The sequence below is a fragment of the Mesoplodon bidens genome (assembly GCF_964165515.1).
Source record: "Mesoplodon bidens genome assembly, chromosome: 8".
Classification (NCBI taxonomy): Eukaryota; Metazoa; Chordata; class Mammalia; order Artiodactyla; family Ziphiidae; genus Mesoplodon; species Mesoplodon bidens.
The window spans coordinates 54,047,574-54,070,985 of record NC_138165.1 but is presented as its reverse complement, the minus strand read 5'-3'; the positions used below and the strand labels follow the sequence as shown (position 1 = coordinate 54,070,985).

Below are 23,412 nucleotides of genomic sequence, written 5' to 3'. Positions count from 1 at the left end.
TTATCTGCAGCCTCAACAGGATAATCTATCAACTATAAGCTATTAGGATCAACACTTCCATGAGGGAAAGGATGGAAGCAGTACTGGAAAAAGGAAGGAGTTTGTGGTAATGCAATGTCAACATAGGCCTTAGCCAAAACCACAGGGAGCCCTGAAGTTTGGAAAGTCTTTCAGAGGTCTACCGTATTGCATAGAGGGGGTTGAGTACCGTATTAAGCAGTCATTAGATTTAAGCTGCCCCTGAGAACGGAGAGTGCCTTGGGCAAGGCTGATGTCTCTAATTAAGGGCATTTCCAGAGAGCTCAGAATAAACACTTCTGTATGTGTGTATATATATATATATTTTCAGCAATATATATTATTCTTATTTAATATCAAAATAATTATTATTTAATAATAAAATTTTAACATATGTAATTAGTAATTAATGTTCAGATATATAATTATATTTTAAGTTGAGATATATAATGATACTTTAACTTAAAGGAAGGAAAATGCCTTCTATTACTTACAACTGTGTTTACAAGAAGTATTTTTATTGATTGACTACTTAAATATTGAAAATTAAAAGCTTGATATATTCCTTTTCAGTGACACAATGGACATTAAAACAGTAACACTGCATTTTTTTTACAGCTATTATAGCTCTCATGCACATGGTGAAAATGTGAAACATTCTCACACTCGTCATATTGTCTGCCAAATCAGTGATGGTTTTATTTGTTATCTAGAGTTACTATTGGCTGGGGATGGATTATGGTGTTAAACAGGAAGAGCCCCATAGACACAGAGAATAAACTATTTTGGGTGCCTACGTTAAGTGGTCAATATGATGGCTTCATACCAAAAGTGAACTCAAACTTCTCTAGCTTAGTCACAATAGACAGAAGAACATGAATAATGGATCATCTTGGGAATAAGAGTTATAGAATTAAGAAGCCCCACTATCAATTCTTAATATAATAGCAAAGAGGAAGCGGGATGTTGAACATTACAACCTGACTGCTTAAGAGACAAGAAGGATTAGATGTACTGTACTTCAGTGTGCCTATTAGTGTAATGAGAAGTATCAAAACAAATGTTTCCATATGGAGGTAGGTGTAAATGTATTCCCTATACTAACACTTAACTCATTTACCTATCACTCAGACTCTTTATTCACTTACCAGCATATGGTTATTGGATGTGTGCTACTTATTGAAAATATTGTGGAAAAAAATTTTATACATAGGTGAACAGAGACAACTCTGGATATAAAAACTAGTACTAGAGTGTTTTTAAAAATGTTTTCACATGTCTATTTTTGTTGTTGCTTCTAATCAAAAAGAAATAAATCAAACATTAAAAATCTTCCCTGGTTCAAGTTCTCATCTTATACATGGACTACTGTAACACTCTTTTAACTAACATCTGTCTTCCACTTTAATGTAAGTCTTATGTTGACTCTGGAGCACACATTGTATCTTATGATTATCCATGTTCAAAATGTTCAGTAGATCTTCATTGCCGATGTGATGCTAAAATGTTTCATTTCCCAGTACTTTATGCTCTCATGTCTCCTCATGCTCCCAACCCTTAATTCCACTTAACCTTCAAGTGTGGTCATTGCAATGTCAAACCATGTCATTCTTTTGCTCTCTTATAGCTCTTTTGCTGCTGTTGTTTCTAATAATTTCTCTGCCAAAAAATGTTTGCTCTACCTTTTTCCCCTCCAAGTGAATGGTTACTTATGCTTTCTAAACCTATCTATCTCAAGTGTTAACTTCTCACTGTGATATTCCCCTACATCCTTAGGCTTATTCAGTCAAGTCCCATCACTCTGTTGCCATGGCATGCTGTACACATCACTCTTATAACACATATATGTTTGTTTTGCCCAGTATATCATAAGCTCCTCAAGATCTGGACCATGATTTACCCATCTTTGGATCCTTAGGCTTATAGTTATTGCCACCATGTGCACATTATACGTCTACCGAATTAAGGTCACATAAAATACTGAAAGTTTGTGATTTAACACATTTTGATTAATTAAGCTCATATATAGCAATTACAATATTCCTGAGAACTAAAATTGTACATTTATTCTTGTTATTCTTGATTAAAAACTTTGATTGCATATGTGTTTCTCTGGGAAGGAGCTTATTTCTAAGTAGCAGGCAGGAATGGAAAACTACAGAGGAAGGTAAAATTGAAATAAAGGAAGGGTAGAGCTTGGGGTTCAATAACAATTTAAAAAATATTTGTTGAGCACCAGTTAGGTTCAAGGCATTGTGCTAATTTCTAGTAGAACTTAGTCCCTGCTTTTAATGTGCTTATAAGAGATCTGATAGAGAGTGAAATTAGGCATCTCAAATATAAAAAAGTATATTTTAGGGCTTCCCTGGTGGCACAGTGGTTAAGAATCCACCTGCCAATGCAGGGGACATGGGTTTGAGCCCTGGTCCAGGAAGATCCTACATGCCACGGAGCAACTAAGCCCGTGCACCACAAGTACTGAGCCTGTGCTCTAGAACCCACGAGCCACAACTACTGAGCAGGCGTGCTAAAACTACTGAAGCCTGTGTGCCTAGACCCTGTGCTCTGTAACAAGAGAAGCCACTGGAGTGAAAAGCCTCCGCACCTCAACGAAGAGTAGCCTCCACTCGCCACAACTAGAAAAAGCCCACACACAGCAACGAAGACTCAACACAGCCAAAAATAAATAAATTAAAAAAAAAGAAAAAGTGTATTTTAAAAGGCCTGATATTGGCAGGCAATGCAAAAAAAAAATGCAGAAACCATGAAGAAAATAAGCAATCATTTAAATATTTTATAATATTTACCCTCATTTATGAAATATTTTAAAATATTAAGTGAATGGGTAGTTGTGACAATTTCAATTTTAAATATAATGATCAAATAGGGCTTTGTATATGCATATATTAGGAAGATAGCATAGGTTAAAGTTAAAAAAGATTAATCTGTATCAACCTCAGGCATCTCAAATAAAAATATGAAATACCTTCAACTGTATATCTAAAAATATGATAGATCATTATTGTATTCAGCATTAATTATTATGTTTTTCAGCAAAACAAAGAAGCAGCAGACAGGCAATTCTAGACATAAGTACATTCCTTTTTTTTTCATTCTTTTTGAAGTGAGAGTTTAATTATGAAGAGATAACTAGAAGTGTTACGACCTGAATTCAAATTAATATTTGATTAAATTTCATAAGACAGCATGGAGCTATAACTGGAATGAAGAGTTTGATGAAATTAAAATTACTTAGTAATAGATATTAAGCTAAGTAACTATTAAATTGTTTATTTCTTAGGGTGTAATAGCAGGTGCCAGAGGAATAGTATACATTTTCCACAAACACAACCCTGGTAGACTTTCAGAGACTCGGGACTGTGTGGCTGAACAATTCTTGATCACAATTTATATTAGCTGTACCCCTTCAGACATGTGATGATGTTTTATATACCTCTGCAAGTCACTAACGGTACTGAAAACACAAGTAGTTAATGTTCCTGATCTACATTTTTGAAGGCCAAAGGGATGAAAGTTATATTGAAATCAGTTATGTGCTACAGAAAAACAAAAACCAAAGTATAACCTTTATCATTTGTAAATGTGAAAGAAACAAATACATGGGAAACAACTGGAGGAGAATCATTCTGAGCCAGAGGGAGGAATCCCTAATCAGCAGATCATAACAGACATCCTTAGCAGAAGGCAAGCCTGAGCAGGAGAAAAGAGGCTGGGCTGGGGATTCAATGGTAATTCACACTGTGCCAGTTGCTACAAGAGTGCGGTCCCTTCTTCAGTGTGCTTGTGAGAGAGTAGAAAGCTAGAAGTAGGCTGCTGAAGTGTAACAGAGAACATGGTGAATGCCCTAACAAAATTACAATCTATAATTTACTTTAAGACATATCTCACTCTATGAGCAAAGGGAAGAGATGAGCAAAACCTCTAAGGATGGAGGTACCTTTGAGATAGGCCTGGCAGCACTGGTTCAGACATCAGCAGTGATGAACGGGATAAAGGCCAGGAACGAGTCTTTCGGCTAGAACAAGTACTTTGGTTGATGAGTGTGCAAGTAGCCCTGAGAACTTATTCTGGACAGCTAAGTTTTGATCTTCACTCCACCAACTATCTATTGAATTATGGGTGAGCCACTTAGCCCTTCCAGACCTAGTTTTCTCAATGACACATACAAGGAATTGACCTGGATAATCATTAAGATCATGCCTGTTCTAAAATGCTCTGATCTAAGAACACATTGGTTGGTTCCTGTTTTGAATGGCTTAGAATGCTGTTAATAAATTTCTTTTAAATTTCTAGGCAACTGAAATTTGCCAAAAGTTTTCTGAGCAAGGTAGTAGTATGATTAAGAATATACTTTTGGATTGTTAATCTAATGAAGACACATAGGATTAATTCTTGTGGGAGGATCACTTAGAATCTCTAATGTTCCTAGGTAAGAGGTAATGAGGAGCTAGCAAAGGAAATATATTATAGAAGCTGAATCCATAAGACCTGTCCTCACTATTAATCAATGCCAATAGGAGAGAAAAAAGAAATGAAAACAAAAACCAAAACAAACAAACAAAAAAACATAGCTTCCAGCCTTGGTATCTAAGAGCATTTTTACCAGACCAAGCTAGGAAAATTTTATGTATAAGGATCAGTGCAAGACTTTGGAATGAAGCTGTTCAACTGACAGATGGAAATAAAGGTTTAGATCTTTTGCTCTCAAGATATGGACTAAAAGAGGGCTTGCAAACTCAAATGCTTACAGGGACTACTGAAGTAACAGGCTATGTTCAAAACAATAAAGCCATGGGGAGTGCAGCACCATGAAAGAATGTGTCTTTCTGAAGGAGGTAGCTGCTGCTCAGCTTCAACAGATTGGTGCCCTTGCAATTGTAGACCCTGCTTTTCTAACATAAGCCAGAAATTTACATGGCTTTCCTTTTTAAATTATTGATAAGGAAACTACTCAGTAAAATTAAGTAACTGTGGGGAATAAACAAAACATGACTCTAAGCCACACTGGTATACAGACTGCTGGATATAAGTTTGGGACCACTATATTAACCTTTTCAGAATTAGAAGAAAGATAATAGTGATGAAAACTGTGGGAAAGGGTAGACATTTTCAAAAGAACAACTCTAAGGAGAGAAGTCTAAGAAGAAATCCTCAAATAATTTTTATACTTAAAAAGTCAAGTAAAAGAAAATAGTGGTCCCTATATACAATGAGGTTGCCAGATATGAGAAAAATATGAGGATATACTCAAAGAGAATGGAAGGTAAAGAAACAAGGATAGACACAGTGTAGACCAACAGGAGGAATTTAAAGAATACACAATAGAAGAGACAATAGTAGCCTAAGAAGATAGGATGAAAGTGGAAGGGCATAAATTACCTGCATTTTTCTTTACATAATCTCTATATATTTTCATTTTATGTTTTCAAAAATCTGCTTCATAGCTCAACATACTTATTGGATTAAATAGTATGCTCAGTATATCCACTTTTTCATACAAACACCTGGAGATGTTTTTTGTGGTAACTGGCAACTGTGAAGTTACCATCCATTACAAGAAGACAATATGGGAAAAAAGACTTGGAAGATTTAACTGTTCATTTGTATTATCAGGTAGACAAGTCTACAATCGTGGTTGTATTAAAACATGTATAAGAGAAAGTGGAAAATGAGTTTGATTTAATGTTTAGAAGATATTTTAAAGTGTTCCTACAACCATGCTTTCTTCATTGACTCTGAGAATTCATTAGAAGAGCAAGTACCTGTATCTTTCTGGACACTTCTCAGTCTCTGCTGGTAAGAAATCACGAGTCTCAATTGTTGAGAAGCTTTATGTTTTCCTTGAAAAGAAACAGTTCCTTGAACAGATGGTTGACTGCAAGATTTTGCCACGTTTCTCAAATATTCTTTGTAAACCACCAGCAGCCACATTTAATTTTGTCTATGAGGAAGGAGCAGTGAGTGGATGATGAATCAGGCATCATTAACTGTAATTTAAGAAAAATCAAATGGAACAATGTCTTTAATAGCAATAATAAGATATTAGAAAAGCTTCTTTAGAAAAGATTTTCCACATGTGCAAAGGATTGTCAAGGAAGTATTAGAATATGACAATGAAGAATATTAAGGTGGGTGACAAAAACTGATATATATATATACATATATGTGAGTGTGTGTGAGAGGGGGTAATTTGTATTTGGAACACACTAGGTACTCAATAATTACTTGCTGTAGCATAATTTTTCTACTCTTGCTGGTCACAGAAATTCAGATCCTGAATTTCTTCTGAGAGTCATCCATAGATCCCAAGACACCTTACCAGCAACTTTTATTTTCTTCCCTGTTTTTCCCACCATTCTGGTAGACTCTAAAACCATGCTGTTTTCCTTTTCTGGTCTGTTATTAATTCATTTCTTATAACTATGTTTTTTTCTCCTTGGCTTATAAAAAAGCTCAACTTTCCTTCATGATTTAATAAGCTTTTTCTTCTAGTTATCTGCTGCTACTTATTAAACAACATCACTCCCAAATTAGTGGTCTAAACAACAATCATATTATTTTGCTCTGGACTTTATGAGTCAGGAATTCAGACAAGGCATAGCAGGCAGACTTGTATCTGCTCAAGTCTGTCTGGGACCTCAGCAAGGAAGTCCTGATACCTGAGGGTAACTGTAAACTCTGGAGGCTGGAATCGTTTGGGAGGCATTTTTTTTTTTTTTTTTTTTTTTTGCGGTATGCAGACCTCTCACTGTTGTGGTCTACCCCGTTGTGGAGCACAGGTTCCGGACGCACAGGCCCAGCGGCCATGGCTCATGGGCCCAGCCGCTCCGCAGCATGTGTGATCCTCCCGGACTGGGGCACAAACCCGTGTCCCCTGCGTCGGCAGGCGGACTCTCAACAACTGCGCCGCCAGGGAAGCCCCTTGGGAGGCATTTTTGCTCACCTTATTGATACCCAGCATAACTCAAAGCCAGGGCTCAGCTGAAACTTTTGACTGGAATGCCTACTCTTGTCACCTCCACATGGACTAGGGTTTCTCATAACATAGTGGATGGGAACTGAGAGCGAGTGTCTAGAGAATGACAGTTCAAGAGATGCAGGAAAAGGCTACATGACTTTTTAGGACCTAGCCTTAGGAGTCACAGGCTACAACTTCCACTGTCTTCCATTGGTTGTAGAAGTCACAACCTAGATTCAAAGGCAGAGACATAGATTGCATCTCCTAATGGGTGGATGTATCAAACTTTTTGTGATCTTTTTTTCTAACTTACCATTTTAAATTACCAAAATTTCTAGAGAAGTCATGAAAAATGTCATGGGAGGGTTTGTGAGTCAATAATGTTAGTAAAACGGCATTTGAAGAGGAGATAACGAGGTGTGCAAGAGATGTATGTGAGCATTCCATGTTTGTGAATCTGCAAGTCAATTACTATTGGATCATATTGTACAAAACATGTGCAAGCAGTCGATTTTAAAGGGCCATTTTTGCCATGTTAAGAAGTTGCTACAATATACATTAAGTAATAGCAATCACTGAAGAACATTAAGCATGGGAAAAACCTCCTCACTACATATTAGCCCTATTTCTCTTGCAGGACTCTGAAGAAGGAATTTATTATGGGATGAGAATACAGATAAAGTGACTAGCTAGAAAGCTACTGCAGCAGTTCAGAGGAACATGAAGACAGCCTGACCTTCTTTTAGAAAGGGGAGAATCAGAACAAGAGAAATTGAGGAAGTTGAATTAAGGTAGTTTAAAAATTGATTAATTGCTCAGATGAAGTTGGTCAAAGTGAAGGAACACTTTTCAGATCACTATCTGTGGGTGGTTGGTTGATGATTATTATGCTATTTAGCCAAAGTACTGATGATGGACAATTATTTTCATAATATATTAGCTTTAAAACATTTCTGAACTCATTATAGACATATCAGTCTCTTTCTGATAAGTCAGTAATATTGATCTACTCAACCACATGAGGCTTTCTTTATTTAACAGATTATGTAGAAACTGATGGCCATGCAGAGATTAGTTAATAATGATGAAGAGAAGTGGTGGCTATAAAAGTACTTAAAATGATCCATAGGTAGTTTTTATATCCATCAATGCCAGCAAATGTCCAGTATCATTCAGGTCTTGAACTTAAACCTACTGAAAAGGTAATAAATAAAATAGTCTAACCTATGGTGTCTATTAAGTTTTATTAGCTATTTTGTCAGGCTAGTCTGTGTGCAGGCGTATTGAGAGGTGAGTAAATCATTTTTTGTTTCTGCATTCTTTTAGAAACCTGTTCTTGAATATGGCTGGAATAAGTACAACTTTAAAAATGCAAAAGTTGAGGACCTGGATAGGAAAGGAGGGTAACACTTAGAATGATAAAGTGAAACTGAAACATAAGGTTTACTTTAATGTCAAAGAACTGTGATAAACAGGAAGTCTATGTGTTGTTTTCACATATATTAATTAATTTTTACAGTAACAATGCTGAATTAAAGCATCCTTATATATAAACCAGTGCTTACTGCTCCTGTGCCTACCAGTAATTTTTCCTTATGGGTGAAAGTAAAAGAACCTTTCATTCTTAAGGTAATACCTTGAAAAGGGGGCTTATCATGGAATGTTCAGGTAGTATTTTCATCACATTGCTTCTAGCCAAGTGCAGCATGAGCTGTTGCTGCATACATGAACGAACTGTACTGGCAGCAGCGGTTCTAGCTGTTTGATGGTTTTATACAAAGCATGAAACTATTAAAAACATTTACTTAAAGAAACATTTTTTACTCTATTATTAGGTATGTCTACAAAGTCAGATTATGCCTAGAAGTGGGAAGCAATATCTGTTTTCTTAATAGTACAAGTGTTTTATATTCATTGTTTTAACTTCTATATTTTACTACTATTCAATTATGGTGAGGCCGACAGATATGGAGACTGAAAAGATAGTTTTTTGCTCACAGTTTCCAAGAGGGAGAGGCATGCCACATGATGCAGGGGACATCTGGGGAAGCAAAAAGTTCAGTAAGGAGGCAGAGGGAACAGGAGGCAGGAAGAAAGCATGGGCAAAGCCTTCTCTGTGGTTTCCCTGAGAAGGAATAGACAAAGCAGGGTAAGCAGGTTTAGGATTGGCTAGTTTGGATAATTTCAGTGGGTTCCAGGTTGCAGCAGCTCTCTAGCTGTCTGGTACCTGGCCATGGGTGATTAGAGGCAGGGAATAATGGCCCGGACCGTAAAAGCCCTGTGAGAGGCTGATTCAAGAGGTGGATGGAGTATGGGCTCTGGGTTGGTTGGTTTGTATATGAAAGGCGTACTTACAGGCAAGTCCTTTCCTGTCTCTAGGAACTGGCTAACCCTGGGAGAAGCAGTCTCTCTACAGTCAGCAAGGCCCCAGATGTCAAAGTTTCAGAAATACCAAAAATAAAAAGCCATGATTAATATACTCATCAATGCCAGAGCCTCCATCTTTATTCACCCCAAAAAGAAAAAAACAAGAAAATTAAATCTGTCCTTACTTAAAACAAGCCTCAAATCACTGACAGCCTGAGACTCCTGGTCTGGTGCTATTCTTGTTGCTAAAGCTGAGAGAAAATAGACACTAGAAAATTCCTAATTGTCTTTTGCTTGTGTTTTCCAAAGACTTTAAAACATGTCCTGAATTTAAAAAAAAAACTATATTTAAGGTAAAGGAGTATTTCTTTTCCTGATTATCTAGTCGGCTAATAATATAAGCTAGTATTAAAATCATCTGGGAGAAAGGGAATTTAGAAGGAAATTCAGTTTGCCCATTTTGCCTTCAAACAAAGTAACATATAATCTATAAACAGAGGAAAATCCATTTTACTCTGAAGCATTATTATATTTTTATTGGGAAGACTATGTGAGGTTGTTTTTTTATATCTTTGATGGTGTGTGTCCAAAAATACAGAAGGGCCATCTATTGGTCGACAAGTTCAGGGTAAAACAGGCCATCTATAGGATGAATGTTTGCAACTTCCCACAAATTCATATGTTGAAATCTAACCTCCATTGTGATGTTGCTTGGAGGTGTTGCTTTTGGAAAGTGATTAGGTCATAAGGGCAGAGTCCTCAGCAAGATCCTTCATCCCTTCTACCAGGTGAGGTTACAGCAAAAGGAAGGAAGTATGGTTAGGGAGGAGCTTTCATGAGACACTGAATCTGCCAGTGACTTGGTCTTGGACTTCTCAGCCTACAGAACTGTGAGAAATAAATGTTTATTGTTTCTAAATCACCCAATATATGGTATTTCTTTTAGAAGCCCGAAAAGAATAAGACAAGGCCCTATATTCAATGTTCAGATTGGAATTTATAGGATCGTTCTATGTATTTTGAAAATGCCTTTGGGTTTTGTAATACAATTAACTTTAAAAATTTTCAAGATTAATTTTATTTGTATCTAACTAATAATTTTCTCTTTTTTTGTATTCCTGCCAAGAACGCAGTACTTCATTTCTTTCATTTTTTAAGCTCTATTACGGTATTTTTAATACCCAAAATACACAAAACTGTACACAATGTGATGAGTTTGTATATGTGAATATACCTATGATACCAAAACCACAATCCATCGCTTTCAGAAGTTTCCTTGTGTCCATTCATTATTTTTTTTCTGGTAAGAAAAGTTAACATGAAATTTTCCCTCTTAACATATTTTGAAGTGCACAATACTGTATTGTTAATTATAAGCACTGTGTTCTACAATAGGCCATCTCCTGTAACTCTTGTCTGAACTACATTTCATATCAAGAACATGGCTTTCGTCTTTAGATGAATCAAAATATCTATAAGCGTCCGGCCACTCAACAAGTGTCTGCTGAATTTCAAATTATATTATTTTTTAGGCTTAGCTATTACAGGCATAAAATGATCAATGTTCATTACAAGATCTACAATTATCCCTGTAAACATAGAAGACCACTTTTAAAAAAACATTTCAATTTGGTTGTTCCTGAGATAAGATTAGTAAGATATCGTCACAGGGTTTTCAGATCACAAACATACATCTTAACAGTGTACATTATAGCCTAATCCTAGAGCCAATTAATAAATTGGTTGAAACAGCAGTTTGATTAAAATCTCAGATGTGCTAAATTCACTTTCCTAGTGCCCTTTAATTAAGGCTTTAATAGAGTCTGCAATTACCTGCAAAGTTTTTTCTTTGTCTTAAATATTTGTGCTTCTTTCCTTAACTTTCAAAGCTCCTTCAACTCACCAAAGCACAAAAACAATCACTCTAAGAAATTATGTTAAAGCATAAAGAAAAACCAGCTTTTCCTTTAATTGGGTGAACAAGTACTGTATGCCTTTTAAATGTTTGTGGAAATTTAAGTTGCAAATGGGTATTTTACTATAAGTTATGATATGTTTTCTGTTGTTGTTTTTGCTATTGTTGTAAAAAACATTAGTTTTGGTGAATGAAGCACCACTCTGTGGACTTTTTCTATGTAAACTATCTTGACCTTAATTGAATTTTAATATAGAATACTTAACACTCAAATTTACGTCTTCTGTGTTAAATTTTGATTTTATTTAAAAATACAACTTTATTTCACCTCATTTATAACTACTATATATTTTGAGCTTTTTTTCTCTATCAGTCATTGTTCAAAGTGCTTTACATAAACTTAGTCATTTATTACTCCAAAAACTGAACTCAGTAGATGCAGTTGTTATCCACATTTTGAAGATAAGAGAATTAAGAATTACTGCTTTGGGGTAACTGGTCAAAGTTACATGCATGTAAATGGCAGAATTACAACGGAAAGCCAGGTGTGTTTGACTCTGAAATTTGTGGTCTTAACTGTACTAAGCTTATCTCAGTTGTTTGAATTTATTGGCTTATTATTAATTATACCAACATTTGAATGTGTAAAGTAAAAGGGCTCATGTTTAAAATCTCTGGTGTGTGATATGACAAATGTTTCTAACAAACTTCTAAATACAAAGACGAATTTGTATGATTTGTAATGATTACTTATTTTAAATGGAAATATAGATAATGTCTTGATATTGTTTTGTAGTGAATCATGCCTCCAGTTTGAAAAACTTCACTTTGAAAAAAACCCCAAATCTCTCTTCAGGAACAAACAAGCGAGCAAGTACACCACAGACATCAGTCTAAGGCGCTTTTTTTATAACTAAATATCTATGCATTGAAAAAAATTGCAGCAAAAAACCCACCTCGGATTTGACTGCCATCCAAAAACAACTCCCCTCCCACCTACCTTCAAAAGTGTTCTTTCAGAGAAGGATTGAGTCTGTTGCTAGGAAACATGTCTAAGATTGATTCAGAAAACCTGAAGAATGCTGTAAAAATATATGCTATGACACATACTGAAAAGTACCAAAGAAATGTAAAAAATGTAGTTCCTAGCTTAGTTTAGAAGTTTTGTAAACTACCAAAGATTCCAAGTTTGGAGAGTTACCACTTGAGAGACATTCTAGCATATTCATTGATTTAGAATAGAAAATGTTTATCTCATAAAATATAGAGACACTAGAATTATAATTGATAACTGATTGAATTTTTTTTAAATATGCTTGTGTATTTTGAAGTCACTTACATAATGTAGAAAATTAGGTTTAAAAATTCACTAATAGTTACTCTTGCATATACTCTTGAAGTAAACTCACTGCAACACTATTACTATAGGAAATAAAAAGAAGCTGAAGAAAACTTAAAAATCACTTTGTATAGGAAAATATATTTAAAACTCACTGTACCACAAATTTTTTCACATATGTTAATATTTTTTGAAATTGCAAAATTATATATCCCATAAAAATTGTAGGCCAATTCAAATCCCAACAGCATTTGAGGGTCACGGGTTGGTGAAAAGAACTTTGAAAAATGATACCAATGCTCAATATGGAGAATAAATATTGACAATAACAAGAATCTTTCCAACCAATACTTAATAAGAAGTGGCTTGTCTGTCTAGGTATTCAACTCATACAATAATTTAAGCAATATGGAAATGTTACAAAGATTGAAAAATAAAACAATGAAACAAAATATATATTTCAGAAAAGATCTAGTTTATATAAAAATTAAAATTTTTATAAATATCTGCAAATAAAGAAATTACATGTCTCTCAGCTTAAGTTACTTAGACCATATTTAAATAACCAGGAAAATAAATTAAATGATAATTCCTAATTTGATCTCTTAATACATAGATAGTAGATATTTGGATTACTATATTAAAAATATAAGTGAATTAATTTTCAAACTATTTATTTTAGATATATATGGTAATACCTGACCCTAACCAATGAAAATACCTATCATTTAAACATTTTCAAATGCTTTTCTAAAGAAGAAATAAAGTTTTCCAGAAAACCTTTTCTATGATGATTAAACTAGCTTATAAAATATTAGTAAAATCCTGGTGCTAGAGCCTCAGAGAATATACATTATCTGATAATTTTCCTATCTCTGTCCTCTCTATTTGCACACTTGTTCTCTTTCCTTTTGTCCTACTATTTCCCATTTTGATTGTGCAATTCATTGTGTTATATCATTTTACTTCTTTATAATTTCAGGGTCTTTAAGAACAAATAGATGCTCTCTTCTCTTGAAGTGCTTTCCATGTAGCTGATCCATCACCATATTTATATTAAATAATGAGAAAGTAATAAAAAGATGACATCATATATTTGAAACCACATTTTCATGCTGAGGGGTGTAGAGTTAGTGTGATTAGAGAAGTGAATATTTAGGTAAGAAAGAATTCTTAGAAAATGTAAAATTTGGGGGAATTTGTAGACCATCTCTGTTGGAGCCTTTAAAAGTATTTATAAATGCCCGTCATCTACCATGGGCAGTTGTTAGAATGTACTGACTTTTCCACAGTAGGCAATGCATTAACTAATATATTTTGATATACTTTTATAATCCCCAGCTCATTTGATGTAAAAATTAGGCATTTCTACACGTCCTCTTATAATTAGGATATCTTGAACCTCCATAAATAGAATTATGTATAAAAAACTTATAAAATAAAGAAATGGGTAATTTGGTAACACTGAATCTAGTAGTTGGAACTAAATTTCACTGATAGCAATTTTAAAGTAAGAACAGGTGATAAATTCAGAGACTCTCCTCTTCCTGATAAGTTTTATGAGTTTATAAATCTCAAATATCAAAAATGATATTTTACCAGGAATAGGGGCAGCAGAAATACTAGTTGACTGAGCCAAGGAAACACATTCTTAGATAAAAACTTTTATTGTGCTTTGTAGGGTCAGATCTGTGCAAAGGAAGAAACAGCCTGAATTATTGAAAATTATGAAAACTAGAATATTTGGTAGGTGGATAGGGAAGATTACAAGTTACAAAAACTTTAAAGAAGGAAGTTCAGAAACTTTGGGTACACTTTAAGAAAAAAGAACAATCATGAGCAACATGGAATGAGCACCTCGAATTGGCAGAAACAAAAAAACCCAAACTAGTGAGAAAAAAGATGATAAGGAACAAAGAGATGTTATGTTACTACCTTGTCAAGGTGCTGACTGAAGAGAGAAACTGTATATGTTTTGATTAATGTAATTAGGTTCCCCATCCCCCATAATAAAATCATTGGGCACATCACCTTTAGAAAAGTTAAACTCCTGATGCTGCTCATTCTTCTGTAAAATAGAGATATATCTAGAACCCAATATCACATGTTTAGCTACCAGACATGCTAGAAGAATCTGGCTTCCACATGATCACAATTAAAATGAAAGACTATATACCAATTATTCTTCAGTGTGAATGCCAATTTCCCTATTTAGAAGGGAAACAGTACAAAAGTTTTCATATCTTCCCTAACTTCTCTTTCTATTGAGAACAGCAGTAGCAACTGAAATTAACATGTCTAGCCTGCCTTGATTCAGCCCTCACCATCCCTCATCTGGACTGTTGTAAGAGCTTGCTAACAAGATTCTCTGCCTTCTCGTGATCTAGACACTACTCTTCTGCTGTGTAGTCCTTCTGAAACAGAAATCTGACCATGTCACTCTGATGAATAAAATCATTCACTGCACAAAGTAAAACTCCTGAGCACAACATCCAAAGCCTTTCACAATCTGTTCATTTAGCTCCTAGTACATTTGTACACTCTTGTTTTCATCTCCTCCATTTTCTTTGTCTTCTAGAAAAGCCAAAGTTCTTATCCATTGCCAGGTGTCATGCCATTTCCACCACACTGAAAGAGCAATTACTCCTCATCCCAGCTCCTGGCAGGACTTCCCATTCTCCAATTGTCCATCTGGGGAACACCAGCTTCTTGTGGTCAAAGACTTAGTTTAAATGTTAAAGACTCTCCTCTGCAGTCTTTGCTCACCTGTCCTAGCAAACTTTGGTGCATCCTCCTTAGGTTACCCCCATCTCAAATTTTATACTAGCAAGTATCAGTTCCTATAATTAGTTACATGACTGATTTAAATTAACTGTTAGTACTTGGAGAACAGAATAGTTCTTTTTACTGTATTTTATATGAATAGAGCCTAGCATATGGTAGGTTTATAAGAACTTTGTTGACTAGGTAAATAAATGAATAAGACAACATTTATGAAAATTCTGGTGATATCTTTTTCACATATTATGAAGCTGATTCAGACTTCAGAAAATTTTATAACTTTAATTCTTTATGTAAATTTCAGCAACAGGATTTTTTTCTTCTGAAACAAAACTAAACAACTCTACTACCCTGCAAATTATTTTAGCTATAGTTATAATTCTGTCTAGAATTAAATGACCACAGTTGTTTACCCATCAAGAAATAGTTGAGAACCAGCCTTAAAAACTTTTCCAGTTAGCTAAAATTTGTTCACAAATTAAAGTTTCTACCCTTCACAGGTAGAGAACAATTCTTCAGTACTTAGTTGTCACTTAGAATCCATTTGCTCTAAACACATACTTCTATCCATCTGTCCAGTGATCATTAAGCTGCTGATATTTAAATTTAGTGAGGGATAGCAATTTTAAAATTAACACTAACTTTGCTGTCTAGGAAATGATGGCTTAGACTATTAGGTATCTTTTCCATTTCATAATTAAACAGAAACAATAGTGGCTCTACCTTTCATCTCCTCTCCTCACAATAGGTCCTATAATCCTTCAAACGTACCCTTGTATAAAAAGATACTGAAGACCCGGGCTTCCCTGGTGGCGCAGTGGTTGAGAGTCTGCCTGCCGATGCAGGGGAGGCGGGTTCATGCCCCGGTCCGGGAAGATCCCACATGCCACGGAGCGCCTGGGCCCGTGAGCCGTGGCTGCTGAGCCTGTGCGTCCGGAGCCTGTGCTCCGCAACGGGAGAGGCCACAGCAGTGAGAGGCCCGTATACCGCAAAAAAAAAAAAAAAAAATACTGAAGACCCACATTGTCATGACCTTTCCAGTTTTCAAGTCCTCAAATTCTAAAAGTCCCTTCTTAAAATGAAGCAGCTATAAACCAATGCAAAGCACTGATACTTTGACTTCTCCACTTGAAAGTAAATAGAAATAGTATTTTTTTTTTTACTATATATAAAATATGCTTCAGACAGCCCTAAGATTTACTTCATTCTTAATCCTTATCCCTCTCCTGGAGTGAGACTCAGAAAGGGTAGATTTTGCCTAAGATGTCTGTTGCAAATATTACCTGCTATTTTTTGTAATGTCATTTCAATAGGAATTTTCCCCTTTTTTTATTGCCTGTATTTTTTTCTTTTTTTTTTTTTTGTGGTACGCGGGCCTCTCACTGTTGTGGCCTCTCCCGTCGCGGAGCACAGGCTCCGGACGCGCAGGCTTAGCAGCCATGGATCACGGGCCCAGCCGCTCCACGGCATGTGGGATCTTCCCGGACCGGGGCACGAACCCATGTCTCCTGCATCGGCAGGCAGACTCTCAACCACCGCAACACCAGGGAAGCCCTATTTTTTTTTCTATTTTTAACACTAGCTAGAAAACTCTTACAATAATCAAGTTTTAGCGCTTATATTGTGTACCCCTTTACATATTATCTGATTGATACAGGAAAAAAAGGAATTATCTCCTCTTCTCCTAGGTTACATTATGCTTCTATTAATTCATCCTAAGACTGAAATAGCCTTTTACTGGCAACCATAATTCTTATTGGCTCATACTTAATTTGCAGTAAAATAAGACAGTTTTTTAAATGAATAATAATTGTTTTGAAATATAGAGACTTTGGTTAATCAAGGAAAGCACGCATTCTCTTCAGTATGCTCTGAAAGTATAACAAAGTAAGTGTTTCCTTTTCAAAATGCATTTCTTCAGCCACTGATTTATTCATTGGCCACTTTGGGGGCATCTATTCCATGTGTCTTGCAGAAGAATTTCTTTACAAAGTGGTTAGACAGCTAAGTCAGATAACTGAATAAAAACATTTAATTATTCAAGGGAAAGCTTTTATTTTGTTGTGTATTTCTAGATCATTCTCTATAAGCAAATAGAATTCTAGGTAATATTTAGTATTCTGAATAAGAATAGAGTTGGTTGTGTTTAATATGGTACACTGCATGTAAATTATTTCTCACAGTCTTTACATTATAGAGAAAGCTAATAAAGAAGTTATGGTTAAGCGGAGAGGCAAAAGAGCAGTTCAGGGATGATAGGCTATTGAAAAAGGAATCCAGTAGCATTAGAGATACACATTAAAGATAATCTTACCAGACAAGAAAGCAAGGATTGCTTTCCTTCCTTTCTTCCTACCTTCCTTCCTCCCTTTAGAAGATAACAAACCTTCTGTTCAACTGTAAAAACATTAAAATCCACAAACAAGACTGATTAAGTCTTCCTTTCTGATTCCCACCTTCCACCTTTCTCTCATTCTAATATTTATTAACCTGACCTAGTCTATCTGTTCCATCACTATTTATTCACCACAAACTTAACCTGGTTCTGCAGCAATGGCAAAAGTATGACCATATATCTATGAGCAGGAAGTATTGTAGATTAAATAAAAAGATTTTGAGATAGGTCTGAATTATTTGATTTATTAGCTCTACAATTTTAGACATGTGGCTTTACCACACACCCACACACACACACAGACACAAATGTATATATACATTTCTTCATCTATAAAATTGAGGGATAACACCAACTCATCGAGTTATTGTGAAGTTTAAATAAGTGCATAATATATAGTAGCCATTTTAATTATTACTATTATTATCATTCTTAATATCCAGAGTAGGGAGGGCATTTATTTCGTTGTCTCCTTGGCCTTTTATGATGCCTATCTCGTCAATAAGCTTCACTATGTGCACATCTATTGATGTGTTGTCTCCCTTGCTCCCATACTTCTCAGGCTAGCATGGCTCTTCTCAGATCTGCCATTCCTGTCATTTTCATCAACAACTTTTCTCCGGGAGGTGCCATGTTCTTAAGTGTCCATGGCCACATGGTCACACTTAGTTTAACAATAGTAATCTGAATTATGTTTAGAAACTCATCTTAAACCATTTCAAATTACTTTGAATCTTTCAGCTTTTTTCTTTTTTGGTTTGGGTTTGTGAATCTAGAAGAGTACCATACCTACTGTGTCCAATAAGCATTTTATACTTGTTAAATATTTGTTAAATAAATGATTGAACATATTTATTAAGTATAGCTTAAAAGAATAAGAAATAAGCCTTAGGATCAGGCAATTGGCTGTGCCTTGTTACCTTTTATTCTTCTCTATATTCTGCAAATTTGTAGTAGACTTCTTTAGCTACAACAATTTTCTCCTTTATCACAGAAATGAGTGAACCACATATTACACTAAAATACAATACTTAGAATTTTATTTGTACTATATAAACTACATGGTAAACAGTATAGAGCTCAGCTTTTTTCAAATTATAAATATTTGACTTACTTTCATATTAGGCAAGAATGATATGAATTGTATGGGCAAGAGATTGAAGACACAAGGAAATACTGGAATAAAGATGAATTTCTAAATTTTTGTCTTGCAGTCTGTTTTACTCAAAATGTTGCCTTTTGTGTACTTCATTTACAATAATAAGAAAGGGACCGAGGTCCATGAGGAATCTGAATAAGGTTGAGGTTTGACAGTCTTTTGATTATGACTGGTTGGTGACTTTATTGTACGCAATTTGATCACTGTTTTCCAGTTTCCACAATCTGCATGGCCAGCTGTCCAAGGAATGCTGCTGAAGTAGGCTGTCTCTGTTCTCTCTCCCATCTGCTGTTTTTATTTTTACTCGCTAATTATGAAATTAGGTCTAGGAAAATGAAAAAAAAATTTAATATGCTACAGCTACAGTAAGTTTTTCATCATTATATGAAAGAGTGGTTGGTCATACAGTGTAAGAGCACTGGGCAAGATTTCATATGACCATGGTTCTTATTCCTGTTTTATTACCAGTTAGCTGAGTAGCACTGGTCAAGTAACATGTAATTCCCCTACTCTGTGATTACATTACTTAAAAGGGCTAGCTTGGTGCAGATTATGGATAAAGCAAAATATTAATACCAGATTTTAAGAACTTAGTCTCATACAGGTCTTATGTTACAAAAACATGTTTTTTAAAAAGCAATCTGCCTAAATTTGGTACAGGCATAAAGACAGACATATAAGCCAATGGAACAGAATAGAGAGCCTAGAAATAAATCCACACGTATACAGTCAACTGATCACTGACAAGGGAGCCAAGAATATACAATGGGATAAAGATTGTCTCTTCAACAAATGATCTTGAGAAAACTGGATATGCAAATGCAAAAGAATGAAATTGGACCATATTATACATGATACAAAAAAAAAATCAACTCAAAATGAATAAAAAAGTAAACATAAGAACTGAAATTGTAAAACTCCTAGAAGAAAACTAGGGAAAATCTTCATAACATGGGTCTTGTTAGTGATTTCTTGGATATGACATCAAAAGTACAAGGAACAAAAGCAAAAATAAACAAGTGAAACTACATCAAACTAAAAAACTCTGCACAGCAAAAGAAACAATCCACAGCATGAAAATGCAACCTAGAGAGTGAGAGAAAATATCTGCAACCCATATATCTAATAAAGTTTTAATATCCAAAATATATAAAGTAATCCTAAACTCAGTAGCAAAAAACAAAAGAAAATAAAACAAAAAACAAAACAAAAAACCCTCAAAACCAACTAGATGAACAAATAAAAACAACAAATAACCATTAAAAAATGAGCAAAGGGCTTGAATATATTTCTTCAAAGAAGACATACAAATGGCCAACAGGCATATGAAAAGATGCTCAACATCATTAATCATCAAGGAAATACAAATTAAAATCACTGTGAGATATCACCTCACATCTGTTAGGATAACTATTCTCAAAAAAAATTAAAACAAAACAAAAAAAGTGTCGGTTAGGATAGAGAAAAATTGGAACCCTTGTACACAGCTGGTGGAAATGTAAAATTTTGCAGCAGCTGCTGTAGAAAATAATGTGAAGGTTCCTCAAAAAATTAAAAATAGAACTATCAGATGATCCAGTAATCCCTCTTCTGGGGATATATCCAACGAAAATGAAAACAGAGTATCGAAGAACTATCTTCAACCTCAAGTTCATTGCAGCATTCAACAGATGAATTAAAAAAATGTGGTACATATATATGATTGAATATTATTTAGTCTTGAAAAAGAAGGAAATACTGACATACCTGACACCATGAATGAACCTTGAGGACATCATGCTAAGTTAAATAAGCCAGTCACAGTAGAACAAATACTGTATGGTTCTACTTGTATGAGGTATTTTAAATAATCAAACTCATAGAAACAGAGAGTAGAATGGTGGTTGCCAGGGGCTGGAGGGGAGGGGAATGGGAAGATGCTATTCAATGGGTATAAAATTTCCAATATGCAGGATGAATAAGTTCTAGAAATTTGCTGTATAACACTGTGCCTATAGTTAACAATACTGTACTGTACACTTAAAAAGTTGTTAAATAAATAAATACTAGGGATGCAATGTATAATAGGATGACTATAATTACCACTGTTCTATGATGTATATGAAAGTTGTTAAAAGAATCAATCTTAAGTGTTCTTATTACAAGGAGAATTTCTTTTCCTTTTTTCCCCCACTTTTATTTATTGTATCTATATAAGATAATGGTTATTAACTAAACTTACAGTGGTAATCATTTCACAAGAAATGTAAGTCAAATCTTTATGCTGTACACCTGAAACTCATACAGTGATATATGTCAATTACATCTCAATGAAAATGAAAAAAAGAAAAAAATATAAAAACATTCTTAAGAAGTAAATCTTGGGACTTCTCTGGTAGCACAGTGGTTAAGAATCTGCCTGCCAATATGGGGAACACAGGTTTGATCTCTGGCCCAGGATGATCCCACATGCTGCAGAGCAACTAAGCCCATGCGCCACAACTACTGAGCCTGTGCTCTACAGCCTGCAAGCCACAACTCCTGAGCCCACGTGCTGCAACAACTGAAGTTCCCGCGCCTAGAGCCCGTGCTCCAAAACAAGAGAAGCCACCACAATGAGAAGCCCATGAACCGCAATGAAGAGTAGTCCCCACTCTCTGCAACTAGAGGAAGCCCGTGCTTAGCAACGAAGACCCAATGCAGCCAAAATAATAATAATTATAATAAATTTTTTAAAAAATAGGTAAATCTCAAGTTGTGTCCTTACCACAACTATTTAAAATAAGAAAATGGAGAGTAAACCTAATGACACTAGGAAGTGCTCAGGTTCAAAATTAAAATTCTGCCTATACAAACAACTAGATTGAGTAAGGTCATGTTAATTAATTAATTTCATTAAAAAATTTTTAAAGTGCTATCTCATATGCTAACAATTTACCACCATGCCTTCTCTAAGTTATTCTGAAGTCACAAAAGAAATAAAAAACAGACTAGAGCTTATCAGAATTACACAACATCTTCTTGTCCTAATTAACACCCCTCCCAAATACAACAGATGATAGAAAACATGGTTTACTCAGCCACTTGCCAATAGATTCAATTAGGACATGGTGTTCACAGAACAAATAGAGCAGTGACTGTCAGGAGACCAGATAGTGAAGGGCTTTGGGTGCACTAGTGTGAAATCAGAATTTATCTTGAAGATAGTCTGGAATCATTAACGAGTTTTTAAAGTAGGGGAATAACAGAACTAGATTACATTTCAGAACCACTGTTTCACTTGAAAAAACTAGAAAATATGTTACAGAAAAGACAACAATAAAATTGGAAAGTTAGATAGCAAGAAGTTCTTATTAACCCTTGTCTTGTAAGTCCAAGCAAGATATGATGATGTTCTGAACTGAGACACTGAGACACTGGGATATGTAGAAAAATAAGGAAAAAAGAGAGAGTCATAGGAAGCACAATGAACAAAACCTGATGATTTGTTTATCATTCTTAGGTTCGATTTCAGAATATTCCCTGTTCTCTCATTCTTCCTTTGAACTTTAGTTATTGATATACACTTAAAATCACCTTGATAATTATTATTATCATGTAAATTATTCCAAAATATAAATATTTTAAATTGATCCTTATTCTGTCGAAAAACTGAATTATCACTGACACAAAGAAATTTTGCACTAAGGTGCTATTACAGGAAATGTGTTCTTCACAAAGTAAAGACATGATGGACTTCCCTGGTGCCCCCAGGGAAGAGCAGCCCCTGCCTGCAACTAGAGAAAAGCCGGAGCACAGCAATGAAGACCCAACGCAGCCATAAGTGAATAAATAAATTGAAAAAAAAATTAAAAACATGATATTAAACATTAGCATGCAAAAATGAAGAAGAACATGACTGACTGAAAAAACTGTGATGAGCTGTTCTGGCAAAATTTAATCAAAGCAAAACCAAAAGAGAGTTCTATGGTTATATTATGGTGATATTGAGTGGGATTTTTTAAAGCTGTAAATGGTGAATTCATATTTAGTATGTGACTAGGAACCATTGAAGGTCCTTGAAATATGTTGAAAGTGATGTTTTTGGAAGAACATTCAGTATTTGCAAATAAGGTTTGCCGAGTAAGAGTCGACTATATATTAAAGACTTACCCAGTTTTACCATAAATTTTATTAGAAGATATAAGCTGTATATAAGAAATTGAAATTGAATTTATTTTCCAAAATGGAATTGCTTAAAATATTGCCTAGTGAATTAATCTCTATCATTATCCTAATAATATTTATGTTTTCTGGGCCAGGGATTGTAAATAGCTATGCTTCTTGCCTTTTGGAATCATTGGGCCTAAAATGGATGACAAAAACAATAAACATAACCAGAAAAGCAGACAAATGAATCTCCACTATACAGAAAACCTGAGAGGCAATGCCTTGAAAGAAGATGTTGAAAGAAAATAAATTCAATAAGGAAGGGCTTATA

General features: G+C 34.8%; 1 protein-coding gene across 1 annotated transcript in view; it reads right to left on the bottom strand.

Annotated features, from left to right (window-relative positions):
- Positions 1 to 23,412, bottom strand: part of LRP1B (LDL receptor related protein 1B) — a gene marked incomplete at its 3' end in the record, with an annotated part of 2,330,707 nt that overhangs the window by 2,057,739 nt on the left and 249,556 nt on the right. Inside the window, exon 7 of the mRNA XM_081243013.1 lies at positions 5,802 to 6,026. The remainder of the gene's footprint in view (positions 1 to 5,801; positions 6,027 to 23,412) is intronic.